Genomic DNA, 17,615 nt, shown 5'->3' on the forward strand with positions numbered 1-17,615 from the left:
AACCGAATGGCCACCAATGTGTCCACGCTTGTAGCCATCCACATCCACTAGCGCGGAGCCGGATTGTTTTATTCACCTGCTTCCATTCAACAAATGAGAGAGCGACACCTCACCTCATTGAACAAATTTGATTAACATCAATTCTCCCGATCCACTAATCACTACATGTTAACCTCACAACAATGGAGGCAAGAGTGCTTTTTTTACGTCACATCGATAATTGACTAGCCAGAAAGGGTTTCAAACAGAACACATGACAACGTGGTTACACAAATCATGACATAAACCATGACTAACACTAACCACTATGTACGCACACGTACATCTTGCAAAGTGCCTAACTAATCTAGGTTTTGGGACGCTTGCATGGAGGGCTCTCAGCGTCATCTTCTTCAACACCATTCTCGGCAGTGCCAGTAGCTGACATGTGATCCCCATCGTCCAGGGCGCATGCAATGATTTGTGTTGCATGTGCCATGCAAGGATCGAAGTCTGCGTACTCCTCTTTCAAGCAGCAAAACGACACTTCCACGGTAAGATCAACCTGCTTAAAAAAGTTGTAGATTCAGTTATCTACTGCAATAAGAGCTAGCTATCGAAATCCCTATGGCATAATAAAACTGCCAACGAAAACATCACTCACTTTTCCAACAATCTCCTGGTGACCCATCGGGATCGGCGGCCCTTGCCCCATAATGCTAGCCTGAAAAATAGCAACAAGATGGAGTTTACAATCACTCTCCACACGCAAAAACTTAACATTTTTATGGAAAGTTGGTGCAAAAGCGAAGGACCTCATCTCTCACGACTTCTATGTCCAACAGCGGGTCATGGAATACCAGATCATCGAGCCCTACCCCGTCACTGAGAACCTGGTGATGCATCGGAACACATGGCAAGAACATGTTACAAGATGAAACAATGCCTAGGAACGGAAAAGTGCAAGCTTGAGATCCACGATATAACCTGCATCCCCCCAACTATCAATGCTGAGCCTGATACTTCCGTCAGCTGGGAAGCTGGCGAGTGCGCGCTGATGGGGTCGCTGCTAGGCACCATTCCACTACAAGAAATACGGTCAATTGTGACTCCCCATTTTGGTCGTTGATTCGTCATTGTTATCTTTTATTGACCTTTTTTTGACCAAATTCAGATGGTCAACAGTTGGCCGTCAAGAACGAACAAATGTTACCTTTTTGGAATTTCGGTCTTAGATAGATTTGTGACCAAAATTTCAGAAAGGTCATTACCCATTTGCTTGAGCCACGTAGGATCTGACCTGGTTGAGATGACGTGGCATTGTTAGTGACCAAATGGAATCATCATAAATTTCATAGCCCAGTCCACCAATCTAGCCTAAATGGGCCCGGCCCAATCATCATAGATTTCACAGCCCAATCCAAACGACATGGGCCCTGCCCAATACCTATTTTCTTAATTGAAATGGTTTGATTTATTTGGGCTAATGCATTATTTTGTCAAAAGCATGCACGTCTTAGGATAGGCCCATTAGAAAACAAGTACAACATAATACAATATTTCCAAAAAAACTGTATATTTCATTTCAGTAACACATCACAGGAAATACAATACATCATCCATTGACTCCTATACACAGCAAGGTTCAAGGACCAAGAAGTGCACAACAACAAAAAAATAGTTCTAAAATTGCAAGTGCACGGCAAAAAGGCCCAACAAGTACACAAGTGCACAACAATATAGATTGGAAGAGAAGCACAAATATCATGTCACTGGTACACATACATTATCCCATCACCCAGGCACCAATGTTGTGTCCATCTGCTGGATTTGCCACATGGTGGTGTTACTGCATTAGGGCCGTCCCAGCTTCTCCCTGCCCAAATGGCACATGTATCTAATGATCGTTGTACTGCTCCAGCATCACTCCCGCTACAACTGGTGGAAGAAGATCAGCTCATCAATCATCTGCACGCCAACAAACCAAGAAGATTAACCTATTTAGACTACTGAAATAAACCCATCCATCAATTTTTTGTTTCCAAACATCGGCATCAAATCAACACCAAAACTGAATTAACACGCACAAAAGAATGGAGCGTAGCCATATGCACAACCTAAGAACTTAAGGTTTGATCCATTTTCAATACTATAATAAATACATACAGCCAAAATTTCAATCCATGGACACCACATAGAAAAGGTATTGAGGCACTACTTGCTACAGGAAACCAAAGCAAGGTACGAAGCACAGGCCAGGCCAACAATAAACTGGTACCGATTCCAAAAATAACCATCTGAACTGAAGTTAATAAGACATTTTAGAATCAACTTGATAATTGATAGTAATGTTTGTGTTGGACACATCTAGAACTGAAATTATACATCATGCCCGAATTCCGATGTCCAATGCCTCGGTTAAGTAAACACTAAGGATGGTACATAGTGAAGATTTGACACAACCAGAACTAAAATCACGAACTCCTTTAAAGACATACACTAATTTTATTACACAGGCAACAAAATCCAATGCGAGCAGAGACTATAGGAGTTGGAACTTGGAAATGTAGGTGTACAATTAGCGCATCACATACCTAGTATCTAACTATCAACAATGGTCAGCATGTAAAAGCCAACTACTAGTAATTGATGATTAGTAGACAGAGACATGAAACAGATTCAGTAGTAATGTGCATGTTCTTATCCATGGATCATCAATCTTAACCAAAACAGAGCAAGTAAAGGAGCTAATCTCCATGAGTGAAACAAATTCGATCGCAGCAGCAATCCATAATGTTCGGTAACAAAAATAAGAAGGTCCTTAAATAGAGAACAAGTTGAATCATGCATCGATCAAAGTGTCTGTTCTTGGTTTCTCTTCGTTAGAAGGCAGACAGGTCAGAAACCGGAGAGACACTAAACATGCGGAAATATGTATGGATTGTCAAAACTTGCATTATCCTACTATCACTAGTATAACAAGCTGCAGGTTGGCATAGTTCATGAACCATGTACATCGTGACAAATACAATATCATCCAATGCTTGACTATGAACAAAATTGAACAATTACACCTCACAAATGCGGAGCATAGAATCATGGAGCAAGTAGGAGGGGTAGAAGGGGACGTGAGGAGCTCACCGGAGGGGGTTGTAGCCTAGGCCGAGCTTCATCACCACGGCGGCGGCCAGGGGAGGCAGACGAGCCTACCATCATAGGAGCAGCGCCACCACCACCGCCAGAACTAAGATGGCCAGAGCAAATCGCCATCATATGGGTCACCATGACCAAATTATCTTGCAAGGGGTAAAGTCTCCATGTTTCAGTACAAACTAGTGGCGTCAAGAACCAAGCAGTAGCAGGCAGAAGGTATATTCTAGTAACTGATGATTAGTAGACAAAAACAGGAAATATATTGCACCAGTAGCAAGCAGAAGCTAAATTTTAGTAAATGGTGATTAATTATAACATAGCATCTCTAGCTATGTTATTGTTTGCATATTACACCAGTAGTTGTCCACGGAAACAAATACAGAAGACAATGCTTGAGATACAATCAGAAACTACAAAGCTTGGAGCATATGATATAATAATTGACAGGCTAGCCATTGTTCTGGCAAGAAATGTGTTCAATTGCATGATCATAGTAACAATTGTAATACAATACCATATATTTGATATGTAGCTATATGCCAAATAACCATTATATCTTGCAAAATAAAACACCTCATTAGTTTATAGGACTGAAGTGGATCATCAGTTTATTCTTAACAGCTCAACAGACTATAATCGCACGTGTGCAGCAACCAAGAAGCGTGGCAGAGGAAGATCTAGCATCTAGAATTTCAATTAATTTGCAGATCAGATCTCAGGCGATTGAGCCATTAGCAGAACAAAAGGGAAGACAAGAAAAGAATTGCATAAACTATTTGAAATTACAACAAGAGTGACAAGATCCCAAAAGAATTGCATAGACTTGCATCAAGAGAAAAAACTAAAAAATATGCATTTGTTCAAGCTATAATTTACATGGTGCTAAATTTTTAACTGCTTATGAAAGAATTCACAAGATCTCAAAAGAACTAATAGCAGCCAAAATGGGTTTCCCACAATCAGAGGTATCGCATATTTTGCACGAATGTGTTCTACTCCTTCCGTCCCAAAATAAGTGACGTTGATTTAGTACAAGGTTATTATATAGTTGTACTAAATATATAGTTGTACTAAATCAACGACACTTATTTTGGGCCATGAGAGGGTGGAGTAGGGTGAGCCCCCTGCACAGTAGTCACTCCAGACTCTTGTGTTCATTGAAAATTCATGCTTCCTGTGTGTGTCCTTGCTCAAAGTCAAAACCTTACTTATTTTGTTTTCTGACATGATGCAGTGACCATGGTGGAATCCAAGAGCAAGGCACTGGAGGTTCTTGGATTGAGAGACTTCCACGTGTTCCATGAAATTCTTTAACCTCTCTCTTTCATGCAAAGATTGGCCACTGTTGGTTCCGGAAATGGGATGCAAAATAATCTTATGCTTAATATAGTAACTGACAATAACTAGTGTTGGATTAACATGTAATTATATGCCTGACACATTAATTAGCTCTAAGTGTTTTACGTTTTCATGTAGTCAGTGAACCATGGTTATGTTCTGGACTGTAACTTCTAGGGAATGTTTGGTGTGGTGTGGTGTATGTTGAGCTGGGGAAGAAGAGTGCGGGTGCAGCCAAGTATCACATGGCTCATCTCTTCCCATTCGATCCGCAAATAGCAATTGGTGTGCATTCACTAGTATGCCAGGATACCACTGTGTATAACTTCGTATTGGATGTGTATTCGACTAATTCAGAAATCCTTAAATGCGGCTATCTCAAAGTAGGTAGACAGTGGTGAAGAATTCAGGGTGTTGCCCACCTGATAGCCACTCGTCCCTGTCCCATTATCACATCTCTATTTTACCACACCTAAGCAAAAAATGTGGAACTACAGATACAACATTTCCAAGCATACACCAACAGAGGTGCCCATTAACAAATCGAATACACAATGTTATAACAAAAACTGGAAAGAGAGTCGAGAGATGGCCTAACCTTGCCGCTGGAGAGGAGGTTGACGGCAGTGACACAGGTCGGAGTTGATGTAGTGCGTAAAGGATCCGAGGAGGAAGGCGACGAGCAGGGCGCCGACGGGGCGAAGCACGGAACGGAGGTCGGCATGGAAGAGGCATGGATGCTCCAGCGCCACTCGGTAGGCGGGAGCGTTAGAGGCGACAATCACGTCTGTGATGGCGGCCAGGCATAGTAGCACCGTCACCAGCACGGCGCTCAGCGCCTTGCCCGCGCAGGTGATTTTCTCGCAGACGGGAGCACCGTCCAGTTGCCCTGGTGGTCGGGCGTGGCGGCGGCTGGGTGCACGGCATCAGTACCCCTGGGTCACCGCGCGGATCTGGCTGGCAGTACCATGAATCGGTCATCAGAGGGCACCCCTTAAGAAGTGGCGGCAGATCCATGGGTGCCCGATGCGGTGGACGAGGCCGGGGAGAAGAAGAGGGGGTCGAGGAGGGCCCGATGGAGATGCAGTGTAGGAAGCGGGGAAGAGGGAGGTAAGCCATGCTGGGGAGCTGGTGGCGGTGAAGGGAGGCGGAAGGCTCGCCGGCCAGCGAGATGACGGGAGAGGTCACACGCCGGCAGGGGGTTGGTGGGGGAGGGGGCGGTGGCGGATCTTGGAGAATGAGAGAGAGGAGTGGGAGGTGAGCCTGATAGGGTTGTGTGGCGGCTGTGATGTAGAATGGGTGGAGGAGAAGACACCGCCCACTTGCACAACGCCCTCATTCCAAAAGCCGAAATTTCGTGATCCCGCCATCATTCTCCAAAATGATCTTAACTCCGCGTGATTTTCCTTTTTTATTTTTCACGCCATCCTTTCATGTTCGCTAGCTGCAGCGTGGGCCCCGTCTTCTATTTTACCCCACACTGCATAGAAAGTATGGTATGGCTAGTAAAAAAACTAGAGTAAAATACAAAGTGACATCTTGATGCAAAGTTATACAAATAAAACATACTCTGATAATTGTTGATGATGTAACCTTGATATGACAATAAATGTTTTATGAAGTTTGTTAACACATTGTAACACTTTGAATCGTGATCTCTTATTTTAAGTAAAAAAATGTTCCTTACCATTTACAATTGTACTGGATATGGTGGTCAAATGGCATCACCAACTGATGCATTCTAATGTGATTAGGTGATGGCATGATTTGCATCGGCCATTATATTCAATTTTAAAATCATGGGGTTTTAGAGTTTAGTTATTTTCAAAGTAAGATATCAGCGTAGATGGAAGCATGGGTGAAATAGACGTCATCGTATTCGGATATATAGACATGCCTTTCATGTCAAAACTTGACATTTATCAATGTCATTTTGCTATTTTTAAGTCATTTCAACGGATACTTGTGCATTTTTATGGATATTTTGAAATTTGAACAACAAGTAAGTAAAACAATGCACACAAAAGGATTGTGAATTCATATCTAGGTGTAGTTATACTTTGTGGCCTCAACATGTAGGCAAAATTGACATCTATACGCGACATGTAGGTGAAACTGTTGAGGTGTCTGCCATGTCATCTCTATTCAAGCCTATGACCTTATTAATTTGGTCAAGGAGGACCAATAATGAGAATATGGATAGTTCAACACATCTTTATGACCATTTTGTGCAATGAGATCATGACCTTCCTGGTAGAAATGGTCGTAATGTTGTAGGGTTTGGACCATGCTAGACACCACACGACCATTTCGTCAATTTTGGTCACAGATCCATGACCAATCTGACCACGGTCATTATTTTTTGTCATAAACGAGCATATTTCTTGTAGTGTTCCCTCCCTCGCTGCTTGAATGATTTTCCAGGTGTCTGCGCCACGTCCATAAATAGAGCACCGAAAATTTTGGTTTCCCTCCCAAACACGATTTTCGAATTTCAAACAATACCATCTACGTCTCATATCTAGTTACGAATTTGAATTTTGTGGCACCAAATCAACCACGGAGCGCACATACGATGGCTACTCCCTATGCCCAGAGATAGTATGCCCTGTCCCGTCCATTAAGTGCAGCACAGATGGGCGGTGTGGTGCACTTGCCCATGGATCTTGTCAACAACTGACACGGGTGGCGTGCCGGTGAAGCAGCGAGATCAGTTCAAAGGAAAAGGTTTGGGGGCAGCGCTTCCATCAGTAGTCACTTCAGAACCCTGTCGATGCAAGCGTGCTCGCGCCACCACCCACAAGCTAGCAATAGAGACCGCGCAGTCTGGCGCATAGCTATAAGCAGGGCGGCAAACGGTTGGGCAAATTTTCATCACCCACGGGTCACTAAGCACAAGAGTATTGTTATCACATAAAACAGCTCTTTTCGTGATGACATTTTCTCTAAACGTTGGAGATTTTCACTTAGGAATTTCTTCATCGAACATTTTTCTTATCCACACCGAAGCCAGAGCCATGCCCATGCCTTGTAATGGACCCTGGAACTCAGCACCCCACCCACGTCGATCTGATGCAAGCCATCAATGGTTGTTCCATACGTCGGGCACACATGTGCAAGACAGAGGTCGTGTGCTCACCACTGGCGCCTGGGGGCACAGTGCACTAGAGGACCCTACGCCAAGCTACCAACCCTAGGCTTTTGTCACTTCAAAATATGACAGCAGTGCCGTCATCTGTGTACAAATGTTGACTCTAGGCTAGAAATGTTGACTCTAGGCTCCATTGTGGTACATGGATAGGATTAAAGCAAACACCTTGGACGACTCTCACCTTGGAGCAGAACCTGGCACACAAGAACTTGACTGCTTTGCATCTCCGACTTGCAAAATGCGCAATTACGTTCGCCCCCACACCCGAGAGCAAGAGATGCAAAATTTAAGCCATGACGGCGGCAACATTTTCGCACGTTTTAATTTGCAGCATACATCCTAACCAACTGATTTAGATCGCATATGATCGAGTTCTTTTCATCCATGGATGACATGAAGTCTAAAAAACATGAGACAAAGCAACCAAAACAAGTGCAAAAGGAAATCAAGTTGCCTACAGGAAGTTTGGCTCAAATGGGCCACTTTTCTTAGTGCCGCAAGTATTGCGCCGGTGTCCAACCACACCACAGTTCGTGCATTTCGACGACTTCCTTGGGGCCTTCGACAAATCGCCTCACTGGGGGCACGTTGTGCACTTGTGCCCCTGCTCTCTGCAGATCGTCCAAAACTGCGACCTCTTAAGTTGTTGCTCATAAGGAGCCTTGTCCCTGTTGGTTGTCGGCCTCCCCCTTTTCCTCTTCTTCTCATTCAGCCCAACAGCTGAGCAACTGGATTCACCGTCTCCAGTATGTTTTTTCATCATAGCATCGCCCTCCGCGGATGGAAGTTCCTTCTTCTCTACAACCTGCTGATCTCTCTCTCTCTCTCTCTCTGCAAGCCCCATTCCATCTTTATCAATGCTAAGCGGAAGCAGAGTCGCATGCACCTCCTTCATCATAGCCATGAAAACATCATAGCACTTAACATTGCTGTCTCCTAGCACGACACACTCCAATGCTTTCATGTACATGGTGTGATGCCTGAATGTATCACTAGCTAGAGGTCCTCGGTCTCTTTGATACCTAACAAAATGTTCAGGAAGAATGTCACATGCCTCTCTCGTCCATCTTTTAAGTATATGCTTTGGGCTATTTTTGCAATCGGAAATGAACCATCACCTATTACAAGGGGGAACAAATCATTTCTGTGAGACTCACATCTAGGGTAGCAAACATGGCACTGGAGCATAATTAAACTGGGGACGGTGCAAAATCGAGCTCACATGCAATGCATGGCAGCACACTAGCCCAGCATGTTCAAAGTACCTGCATTCGCAACTAAAAAAACTCTCGTATTCATTCACTTCTATCTTGAATTCTACTTTGCTCCATTTCTCCTTGTTCGCCGCTTCTACATGGGTCGACTTATAAATCCTTCTAGGCACGACCTCGTCCAACACATGTGCCCCACACTTATACAATTCTTTGCCAAACTTTTCAAACATAGCTCTGGAGTATACTTTGCTAGCATGCTTCTCAATTGGAAGATTGACCCTAAGACAGACACCGCTCTGCGATAAGAAACACAAGGCAGAGGGGATTATCATGGTGCAGAAACAATGAAAGCACCCCAGGAGAATGATATGAAAAAAGAAATTGCAACGCACTCACCAGGGATGTCCTCTTCTCTCGAAAGCTCTCTTCCGCCTCTCTGTCAAATTGCAATTTCTCAAACTGCTTCAGAAACAGATGCATCGGTCACCCTGGTGGCACATAACCTTTCAACAAATGGTTGGCGCTCTCGCTCCATCGAGTGCTTGTCATCCTAGCATAGAACACCCCTCGGAAATATGGCTTTGCCCATTTATGCGTGACCTCGTATATCTGCGTCAAAAAAGGATGTTTCTTCAAATAGTACTTCTCCAACATCTGCCTCCATCCCTCCTCAAACTCTTCTTCTATGATCATGTGATGCACAAGCTTGTGGAACTCCAGCTTGAAGTCGTTGTTCTTGCTCCAAAGAACACCCATGGACTCTTTTGCCTTTTTCAAAACGTGCCATTTGCACCAACGGTGCACGGTATTTGGCAGCTCTGCTTCAATTTCCAGCTCCATGGAGCGTGCCTGGTCTGCAATTGCATCACAACAAAAGCAAATGGGAAAAGTATGAGAACATGAGAACTGTACATGTAAATCGCGGCATACATAATGTCGATACGAACCCCCATCCCCTGATTTCGGCACACCCACCTGTGAGTATTGTCTGCGGGTTTTTCCCACCAACCATACAGACAAACTCCTTGAAGATCCATTTGAATGTTTCCTCTTTCTCGTCTCTCATCATGGCACCCCCAAAAATTATGCTCTGGAAGTGGTTGTTGATGTCGACAAACAGACCAAAGGGAATATCATACAAGTTTGTCATGTATGTGGTGTCAAATGTTATCGCATCTCCAAAATACATGTACTGATCGCACCCTCTACTTGTCACCCACATTAGTGTCTTCATGCGGCTCTCCTCGTCGACTTGCACGGTGTAGTTGAAGTCTGGATCATTTGCTTTCATCTCTCCCAGCAGGTTCATTGTTTTGACGGCATCAAAATCTGACTGTTCTTTGTTGAGCTTTTTGCACAATGTCTTCAGTGACCTTTTTGTAAAAGGCACATTCTTCGTGGAACCAAAAAAACTACCAACAATTCTGAAAACCTTCCCAAGGCCAACATTATTATCCCTGAGCTGCTTCACAAGATCCTTGGTGTATATGTCTATATGCCTATGCGACTTCCAATGCATTTTTTGTCCACATGTAATGGACAACGGATGGTTGTGCCTTGCTTTGTGCTCTGATATGTACCAACCTGCATCCTTTGATAGGAGCAGCCTTATCATTGCATTGCAACCACACCTCGAAGAACGACTGTTCTCCTTCAATGGGGACCCCTGAAAAAAGTAGAGAAATATCAACCTCAATGTTCAAATTGACACTGGATTTCGTCATATCATACTCACTCCGGCGCATAGTAACTATGCAACGGCATGAGCGAATGCTTTTCTTTTTTACAGAGACGTACCACGCATGCACACACAATCTCTTTCATACATCTTGTTCTCTGCACATTTAGCCTGCTCTTCGCCAGCCGTATACCAAACCCAGTTTCCCATGAATATAGGTTGTAGAACTCATATGCCTCATCCAACGAGTCAAACTCTGTGCCAATTGTTGGATTGATGACATGCCCTTCACATTTTTCAGCATAAGCACGGACAGAAAGCTCAAGTGGTGTTTTCCTGTCGGGGTTCATGTCCCTCTCATCAGGTGCTTTCCCGAGCCTCACCCTGCGCCAGTGCGTCACATCAAAAAGAACAGCCATCAATTAGTGATCTATTCATGGTATAGCACTAGCATAAATCAATAACAGCAAAAGAATCTGTATGCAACGGAAAACTTCTTATAATCAAGATACCTACTACCACGAGAGACTAGAGAAACCCAAAAAAATTACGAGATATGGCACCCAACTACATAGATATCAAACGCCACGGTAGAAATCACATACACATATCCAGCTCACTATTAGCTGGAAAAATGCATTTCTCCTGTCACGATCAGAAACCAGCTCTACTTACTAAAGCCAAATCCACAATCATAATTGTTATAACTCATCCTCATTTTTATCAGCCATTTTGAATACACAACCAGCCATCTTTTTAAGGGCACACTCATCCTAGAATCCAAACATAACATATTTTGTGTCTGCATGCACGGTGAGCCTAAGTACTCCAGCCATAATCACCGCAAAAAGTTATCTCGCTTACTCTTGCCTAAATGTCAGACACCACGGTTAAAATAAAAAAACTACATAGTTTAGTATCGCCTACTAATTTGCATTTATGTATTTCACCATAAGAAAGCAGCTCTAGTTACGCAATCCAAAAATGCACGCGCATGATTAACATAACTCATTCTATCTATTCTTTGCAGCCTGCTAAATCCACAAAAAACACCCATAATTTCAAGATCCAACAAAGCATGCTAGGAATCCAAACATCATAGATATTTTGTGTCAATGTCAGGTTGGTCTTATTAATCATAGAATCCAAAAGACTAACCAGAAATCTGTTCAGAGATCTAAAATGAACAACCTGGAACCATTAACTATATTACATTTGGATTTCCGCAGTCAAACCTAAATAATCCATCACATGATTGTAGCAGCAAGGTATGTCGAGAATGCATCTCTTAAGCTGAATAGATGCTTGGGGGACAGAAAAAACTGCACCTCCTTACCCAGCCGCTTGTAGCTTCATAGCACACCTCATATCTTTGCCCATCTCCAACCACAGCTGCTTCTTCGTCTTTCTCGAGCTCTGGGGCTGGAGCACTCATGGAATCTTGGGATTCCATCGGGAACACAACACTTTTCCATCTGGTGATGTTAGCTCCACTGCTCCTGCGGTCAAAGCTAACGCCATCGGTGAATGGATTTGCAAAGAAAAGTGGGGGAGGAACTAGGGGGGAGAGAACTTGGAGGAACAAGAACATACTTGTTGACCTCCAGTCCGTCCGTCGACATCTCGTCGGTGGGGAATCGCCACCGCAGTGCGCCTGTCTAGAAAAAGAGAGCAGTCGCGGACGCAAGCTTTCTGTGAAGGAGAGGGTAATGCTGAGGAAACTTGTCGTGGATCTGTCACAGCAGATGTCCTTAGTGTCAGGACTTAGTTGCGAGGCTAATGCATCTATGTGGTAGCTTGAGAGGGTTTGAGCGGGACGAGAGACGTGATGTTTTACCCAGGTTCGGCCCCTCACGGTGAAGGTAAAAGCCTACATCCTGCTTCATTGATATTGATGATCATGATCACGGTTACAAGAGTGCTCTATCTCGAGAGCTATTGTCTAAACCTAACTTGTCCAACTTGTGGAACTTGTGAATCTTGTCCCTTTTGGGGAGCCCTGCCCCTCCTTATATATGTTGGAGGGGCGGGTTACATGTAGAGTCCTATTAGGATTAGGACTAGTCTATCTCTAATACAAACCGGATACAAGTCCTGGTCGTAACTCCTTGTAAGGTAAATATTCCTCATGCCTTTCCTCTTAAACCGGCCCACCATTATCATAAACCGGCATGCTGGGCCTTGGGCCTTGTCATCCATCTGGAACACGCGCTGGGTCACCAATGAGTCTTCAGGCTCGTGAATTGTCATACCAGTGAACCGCCAGACACGTAAACCGCCAGACATGTAAACCGCCAATCACGTAAACCGCCAATCCTCTGGCGGTTTACCAATGAAACGCCTAGTCCGGCCGGGTTATACTTCTGGCCGGTTTACGCCGCGGGGTATATCCCCGACATTAGCCCCCAAGTTTAGCTTGGATTTATCCATGGTAAACTTATGTTGCAAAATAAACACAAGAACAAATTTGACAAGTTATGCTCCGGGTTAAGAATTTTTGTAAACCGGTACCTGATCATCCTTAAGTCCTTGTTATTTCCTCCTTCTGGGAAATCCGGGTCAACAGACCAGCTTCATAATCAATTTGCCGACATTGGTTTGTCACTGAGAAATATTGTGAAGAATAACTCCTTTGACTCAGCTCCCAAAGCGCCGGTTTAAGAAATATGGGTCTGAAAATACTTATCTGATATTCAGCCGGTTTGAAGATGTAAAACTTGCCGGTTTAATATTACCAAAATGGCCAGTTTATAAATATTAATGGCACCGGGTCATAATTGTTGTCGACACCGGGTCATGTAATTGATCTTCCTGATTTGCTCAAAACTGATAAAATGAAGATGTTCCTCCTTATATATGCATAATACATGTAGCCCCCAAGTCTTAAGAGGAGAACATAATGATAACTTAAGACTTGCTCCAATAAGTGTTTCAACCTTGAAGAAATCCGGTTTGTTCATCTCAATCATATAAACTGAATACTCCATATATGTAGCCCCCGAGTGCTGGGTTGTCATGCTTGCAGCAACCTGGGACTTGTAATTGCTTGATGCTCATAAAAACTTCAACCAGTGTAGCCCCCAAGGGCCGGGTCATTATGCAATAATGAGCAGGGACTTTGTAAATATAATCTTGTAAACTTTGAACAGCAACGTGTAGCCCCCAAGGGTCGGCTTAGTAAGATAATACTGAACCAGGACTTGATATATACTTCAATGAAAATAACATATTATAATGTAGCTTCCATCGCAAGGCTTGAACCCACGTCCACAAGGTTAAGAGTTTTGTGCTTTACCAACTGAGCAATGGATCCTTCAATATTATGGACGAAAACTTGTGTACCTTGAATTGTTGACAGGAGCAATTGGTAGCCCCCAAGGGTCGGCTCATTATAATATGATGAGTCGGGTCTTTAATAAGACTAGTAAAAATGACTTTGCATTAGCCCCCAAGTGTCATGGTGCATGCTTGCAGCGACATGAGACTTGCATGTAATCTCAATTTGAATAATGTAGCTCCCAAGTGCCGGGTTGTAAGCCTGCAGCGACTCGGAGCTATTCCTTCCATTGTAGAATAAATCATATCCTTTGATAAAATAATAGCCATTGCGCTAAAGCAACTTTGAAAACTCAATAATACCGGTTATTAATAACCATAAAAATCCAACCATGTTGGCTATTCAAGATAATATAATCCGGTATGAAAACCTTATTCATTCAATATCATAATGAAAATTCAGCCAAGTTTGGCTATTTGAATAATATAACCCAATGATTTATAAGCGCATGATTCCAATGGCGCAATCCAAATATATATACTGGCGACTTATAGTCCAAAGCCAGGTCGGTTTAACAAACCTATTTCTGCATACAACAAGTTTAAAGTGTCCTGGCGGTTTACCGCCAGACGGGTCATAATGCCCAACATATAACCCGGGTTTATAACCAAGGCTGCACTTAAGAATAATCAAATATGAAATATATCATACCTGTGACATTGAATCACATTGTTGGTTTTACCAACTTTTTGTAGTAAAGGTGATAACCCCAATCTTGAGTACTGATAACTCCTTCCATAATTGTGCCGGTTTATGATAAATCCGTACCGGGTTGTGATAAACACCGGTTTATCCATATTCAATTCTGGCGACTTATAGTCGAAACCAGACCGGGCTGATAGTCTCCGGATTATGATTTGATAGTGTACTGACAACTTGTAGTTGAAAGCCGAGCCGGGTTGATAAACACCGGTTTACTCCATAATAGGATGGTAACAGAAAATCAAACCGGGCAGATAGCCTCCGGATTAAGATTTGACCATGTTCCGTCAATTTGTAATTTGACAGTCGAACCGGTTTAAGAATTGTCAATTTAAAAACGCAACAAAATAAAAGAAACAGTTATCAAGGGAAATATTGAAGCAAAGGCAATGATAAAACCATTTGCAAAAAGAGGCTTATTGAGCCGATCAGATGGTGTTACCATGGTCGGACACGACCAAGCTCCCCAATGGTGTAGCTATGGTTCAAGTCAGCCAGGTCCCCAAATGAAACCGTGGCATTATGCCGATCAAGAGGCGTGGCAATGGTTCGGGTTCGACCAACCCCCCAAGTGATTCTATGGCCTTAGACTGAGCAAGAGGCGTGACTGGTTCAGACTTGACCATGTACCCAAGTGATCTGGTGGCTTTCGCCTATCAAAAGGTATTGCATCGATTCGGACACGACCAAGCCCCCAAGTGATGTTTATAAAATTTTCAAGGGGTAAACCGGAGGCCGCTTTAAGACAGAACAACTCTGTGTAACCACGCATGATGTAAAAGAACAGAGACCCCGCTTTATGAAGCAGACGCCTCCATGTGATCAATAATATGTCAGGCCAGTAAGGCGGGATACCCATGTTTGAACCGTGCATCGTGGCAGCAGGTCCTCTTCGGCAATTTTTAACTTTTTGCAAGAGATAAATTCTTCTTTGAACCGGGATCTTGAACCGGATATTGAGAGCTTCAAAGCTTTGTGGGAGACATCTTTCCCTTGAACCGGATTTTAAACCGGAATCTTCATTTTTAGTCGGAAATTTTCTGACGGCCTTTAAACTCGAACTTGCGAGAAGTTAATTCCTTTTTGAACCGGAAATTCTTAAACCGGATTTGAGAGGTTCAGGGCTTTGTCGGAGAACAAATTTCCCTTGTACCAGATTGTAAACCGGAATCCTTTTCTGATGGCCCGAAACTTCTTCATTGAGTCGGGATTTTGTAACTGTCATATACTTTCTAATCCGGAAATCTTCTGACAGCACGATGTGAATCCGGGACCGGGTTATCTTTCCCTCCAACGTATTTGGGTTCTTGACTTCACTGAAAACCGGCAACGTTTGCTAAGTCATATCATTGTAGCCCCCAAGTCTCAAGGTGACTCGAGGAGTTGGCTTGAGATTCTCCATATTTGACCGTGATATAAACCGGCATAACTTGTATATCATTGGTGTTGATAGCACGATGTGAATCCATAGAAGGTTGAGGTGACTGCTGCTGGTTGTAAATGATCCCATATGAGCCGTGTCAGCAACTCGGCCAATGGTTCCTTCCAACTGGCGATTTGAAGTTAATCAAAACTGTAGTGGCGACGACTTGTGCGCCTACCCATTGAACCATCCAGCGCAAACGGCGGTTGATGATAATTTGTCTCCAATTTGAAAGAAAACCGGGCTACCCAAGCTGTGACTTGCTCATACCCAATAAACAGCTCATGCAGACAGGTGCGGCCCGGTATGTTGATGTAGACCAGGCCGTGAGAGACGGACAGCAAATACGACCGCGGCTTTCAAAGGCGGCACAAACAGATGAGTCGGCCGCGGCATTGTAAACCGGCGTGGACGGGCGACTTAGCCACGTCATATTGATGTAAACCGGTCTGCAGAATGGCGGTTTGCACATATATTCACCGAGCTTGATGGCATGGTAAGATACTAGCGCATTCATAATGGTTGCGCGAGTTTATACATCCATGACACAACCATAGCTTTTGCAATGAACAATTGTCCTGCATAAACAATATTGCAGACCAAGGCACAGGTAAACTGTTCTTTGACAAAAATAATATGTGCTAATAAAATATATTTTAGATGGATATCACCTGATGTGCTAGGCCGGAAATTATCTGCCATCGAGTTGATGATCACCACAGTGATGCTAAAATTAATCACGGCCGAGTTAACCGTAGGAGCAGACAGATGAGTCGGCCCGGCGTTGTAATCCGGTGCGGCCGAGCAAGTTGTCCTCCACGTTGTAAGCCGGCGTGGACGCATGAACCGGTGGCCATGGCGGACGGGCGAGTCATCCGTGGTGTTGTAAGGTGGTGCAGACGGGCGAGTCAGCCGGTATGTTGACGTAAACCAGACCGCGACACCCTGTTCGTGAAGCCGCGCGATACAGCCGAACGTGCATCCGTGGTATAACACCACCCCTTTTTCTTTTAATAGTTGCCCTGCGTAAAAATATTACAGGCCAGAGTAATTGTTGTCGGATGAATTAACATGTACTGATAAAATACATAGAAACGATAGCACCTATTATTTTTTGCCGGACGCTGGCGCCGGATAATGCATAGTGCTGCTTTTGTTTTGACAAAAGAGTTGATTGGTTCTGTGTCTTGTAATGCCTGAGGTCTCCACATAACCTGGCCGGAAGTTTTTGAACCGGAATTTCTGGAACCGAAGTTTCTTGATAATCCGGCCGGAACTTTTGATAATCCGGAACTTTTGAACCGGAACCTCTTGATAATCCAACCGGAATTTTTGATAATCCGGAACCTTTTGAGCTGGAACCTCTGTATAACCCGGTCGAAACTTTTGATAATCCGGAACCTTTGAACCGGAACCTCTTGATAATCCAACCAGAAATTTTGATAATCTGGAATCTTTTGAGCTAGAACCTCTTGATAATCCGGCCGGAACTTTTTACTAATCTGGAAGTATTTGATAATTCAAAACTTTTCTGTAGCCGAAGTCGGAACTCTTTGACGACTCGGACAGAACCTTTCGGCGATGCGGCTGGAACCCTTCGGCGATTCAGACTGAACTTTTCGTCGAGGCGATCGGAACTT

The 17,615-nt window shown here is 43.8% G+C and overlaps 1 long non-coding RNA gene across 1 annotated transcript; it reads right to left on the reverse strand.

Annotated features, from left to right (window-relative positions):
- Positions 1-1,538: 1,538 nt before the first annotated feature.
- LOC125518728 lies at positions 1,539-5,746 on the reverse strand. The gene is made up of 3 exons (XR_007288076.1): positions 5,069-5,746; positions 3,121-3,275; positions 1,539-1,947 (listed from the first exon to the last, which is right to left on the reverse strand). It is a non-coding gene; the product is annotated as an uncharacterized LOC125518728 (long non-coding RNA).
- Between the last annotated feature and the right edge of the window lie 11,869 nt (positions 5,747-17,615).

This window comes from Triticum urartu, chromosome 7 (assembly GCF_003073215.2).
Source record: "Triticum urartu cultivar G1812 chromosome 7, Tu2.1, whole genome shotgun sequence".
Taxonomy (NCBI): Eukaryota; Viridiplantae; Streptophyta; class Magnoliopsida; order Poales; family Poaceae; genus Triticum; species Triticum urartu.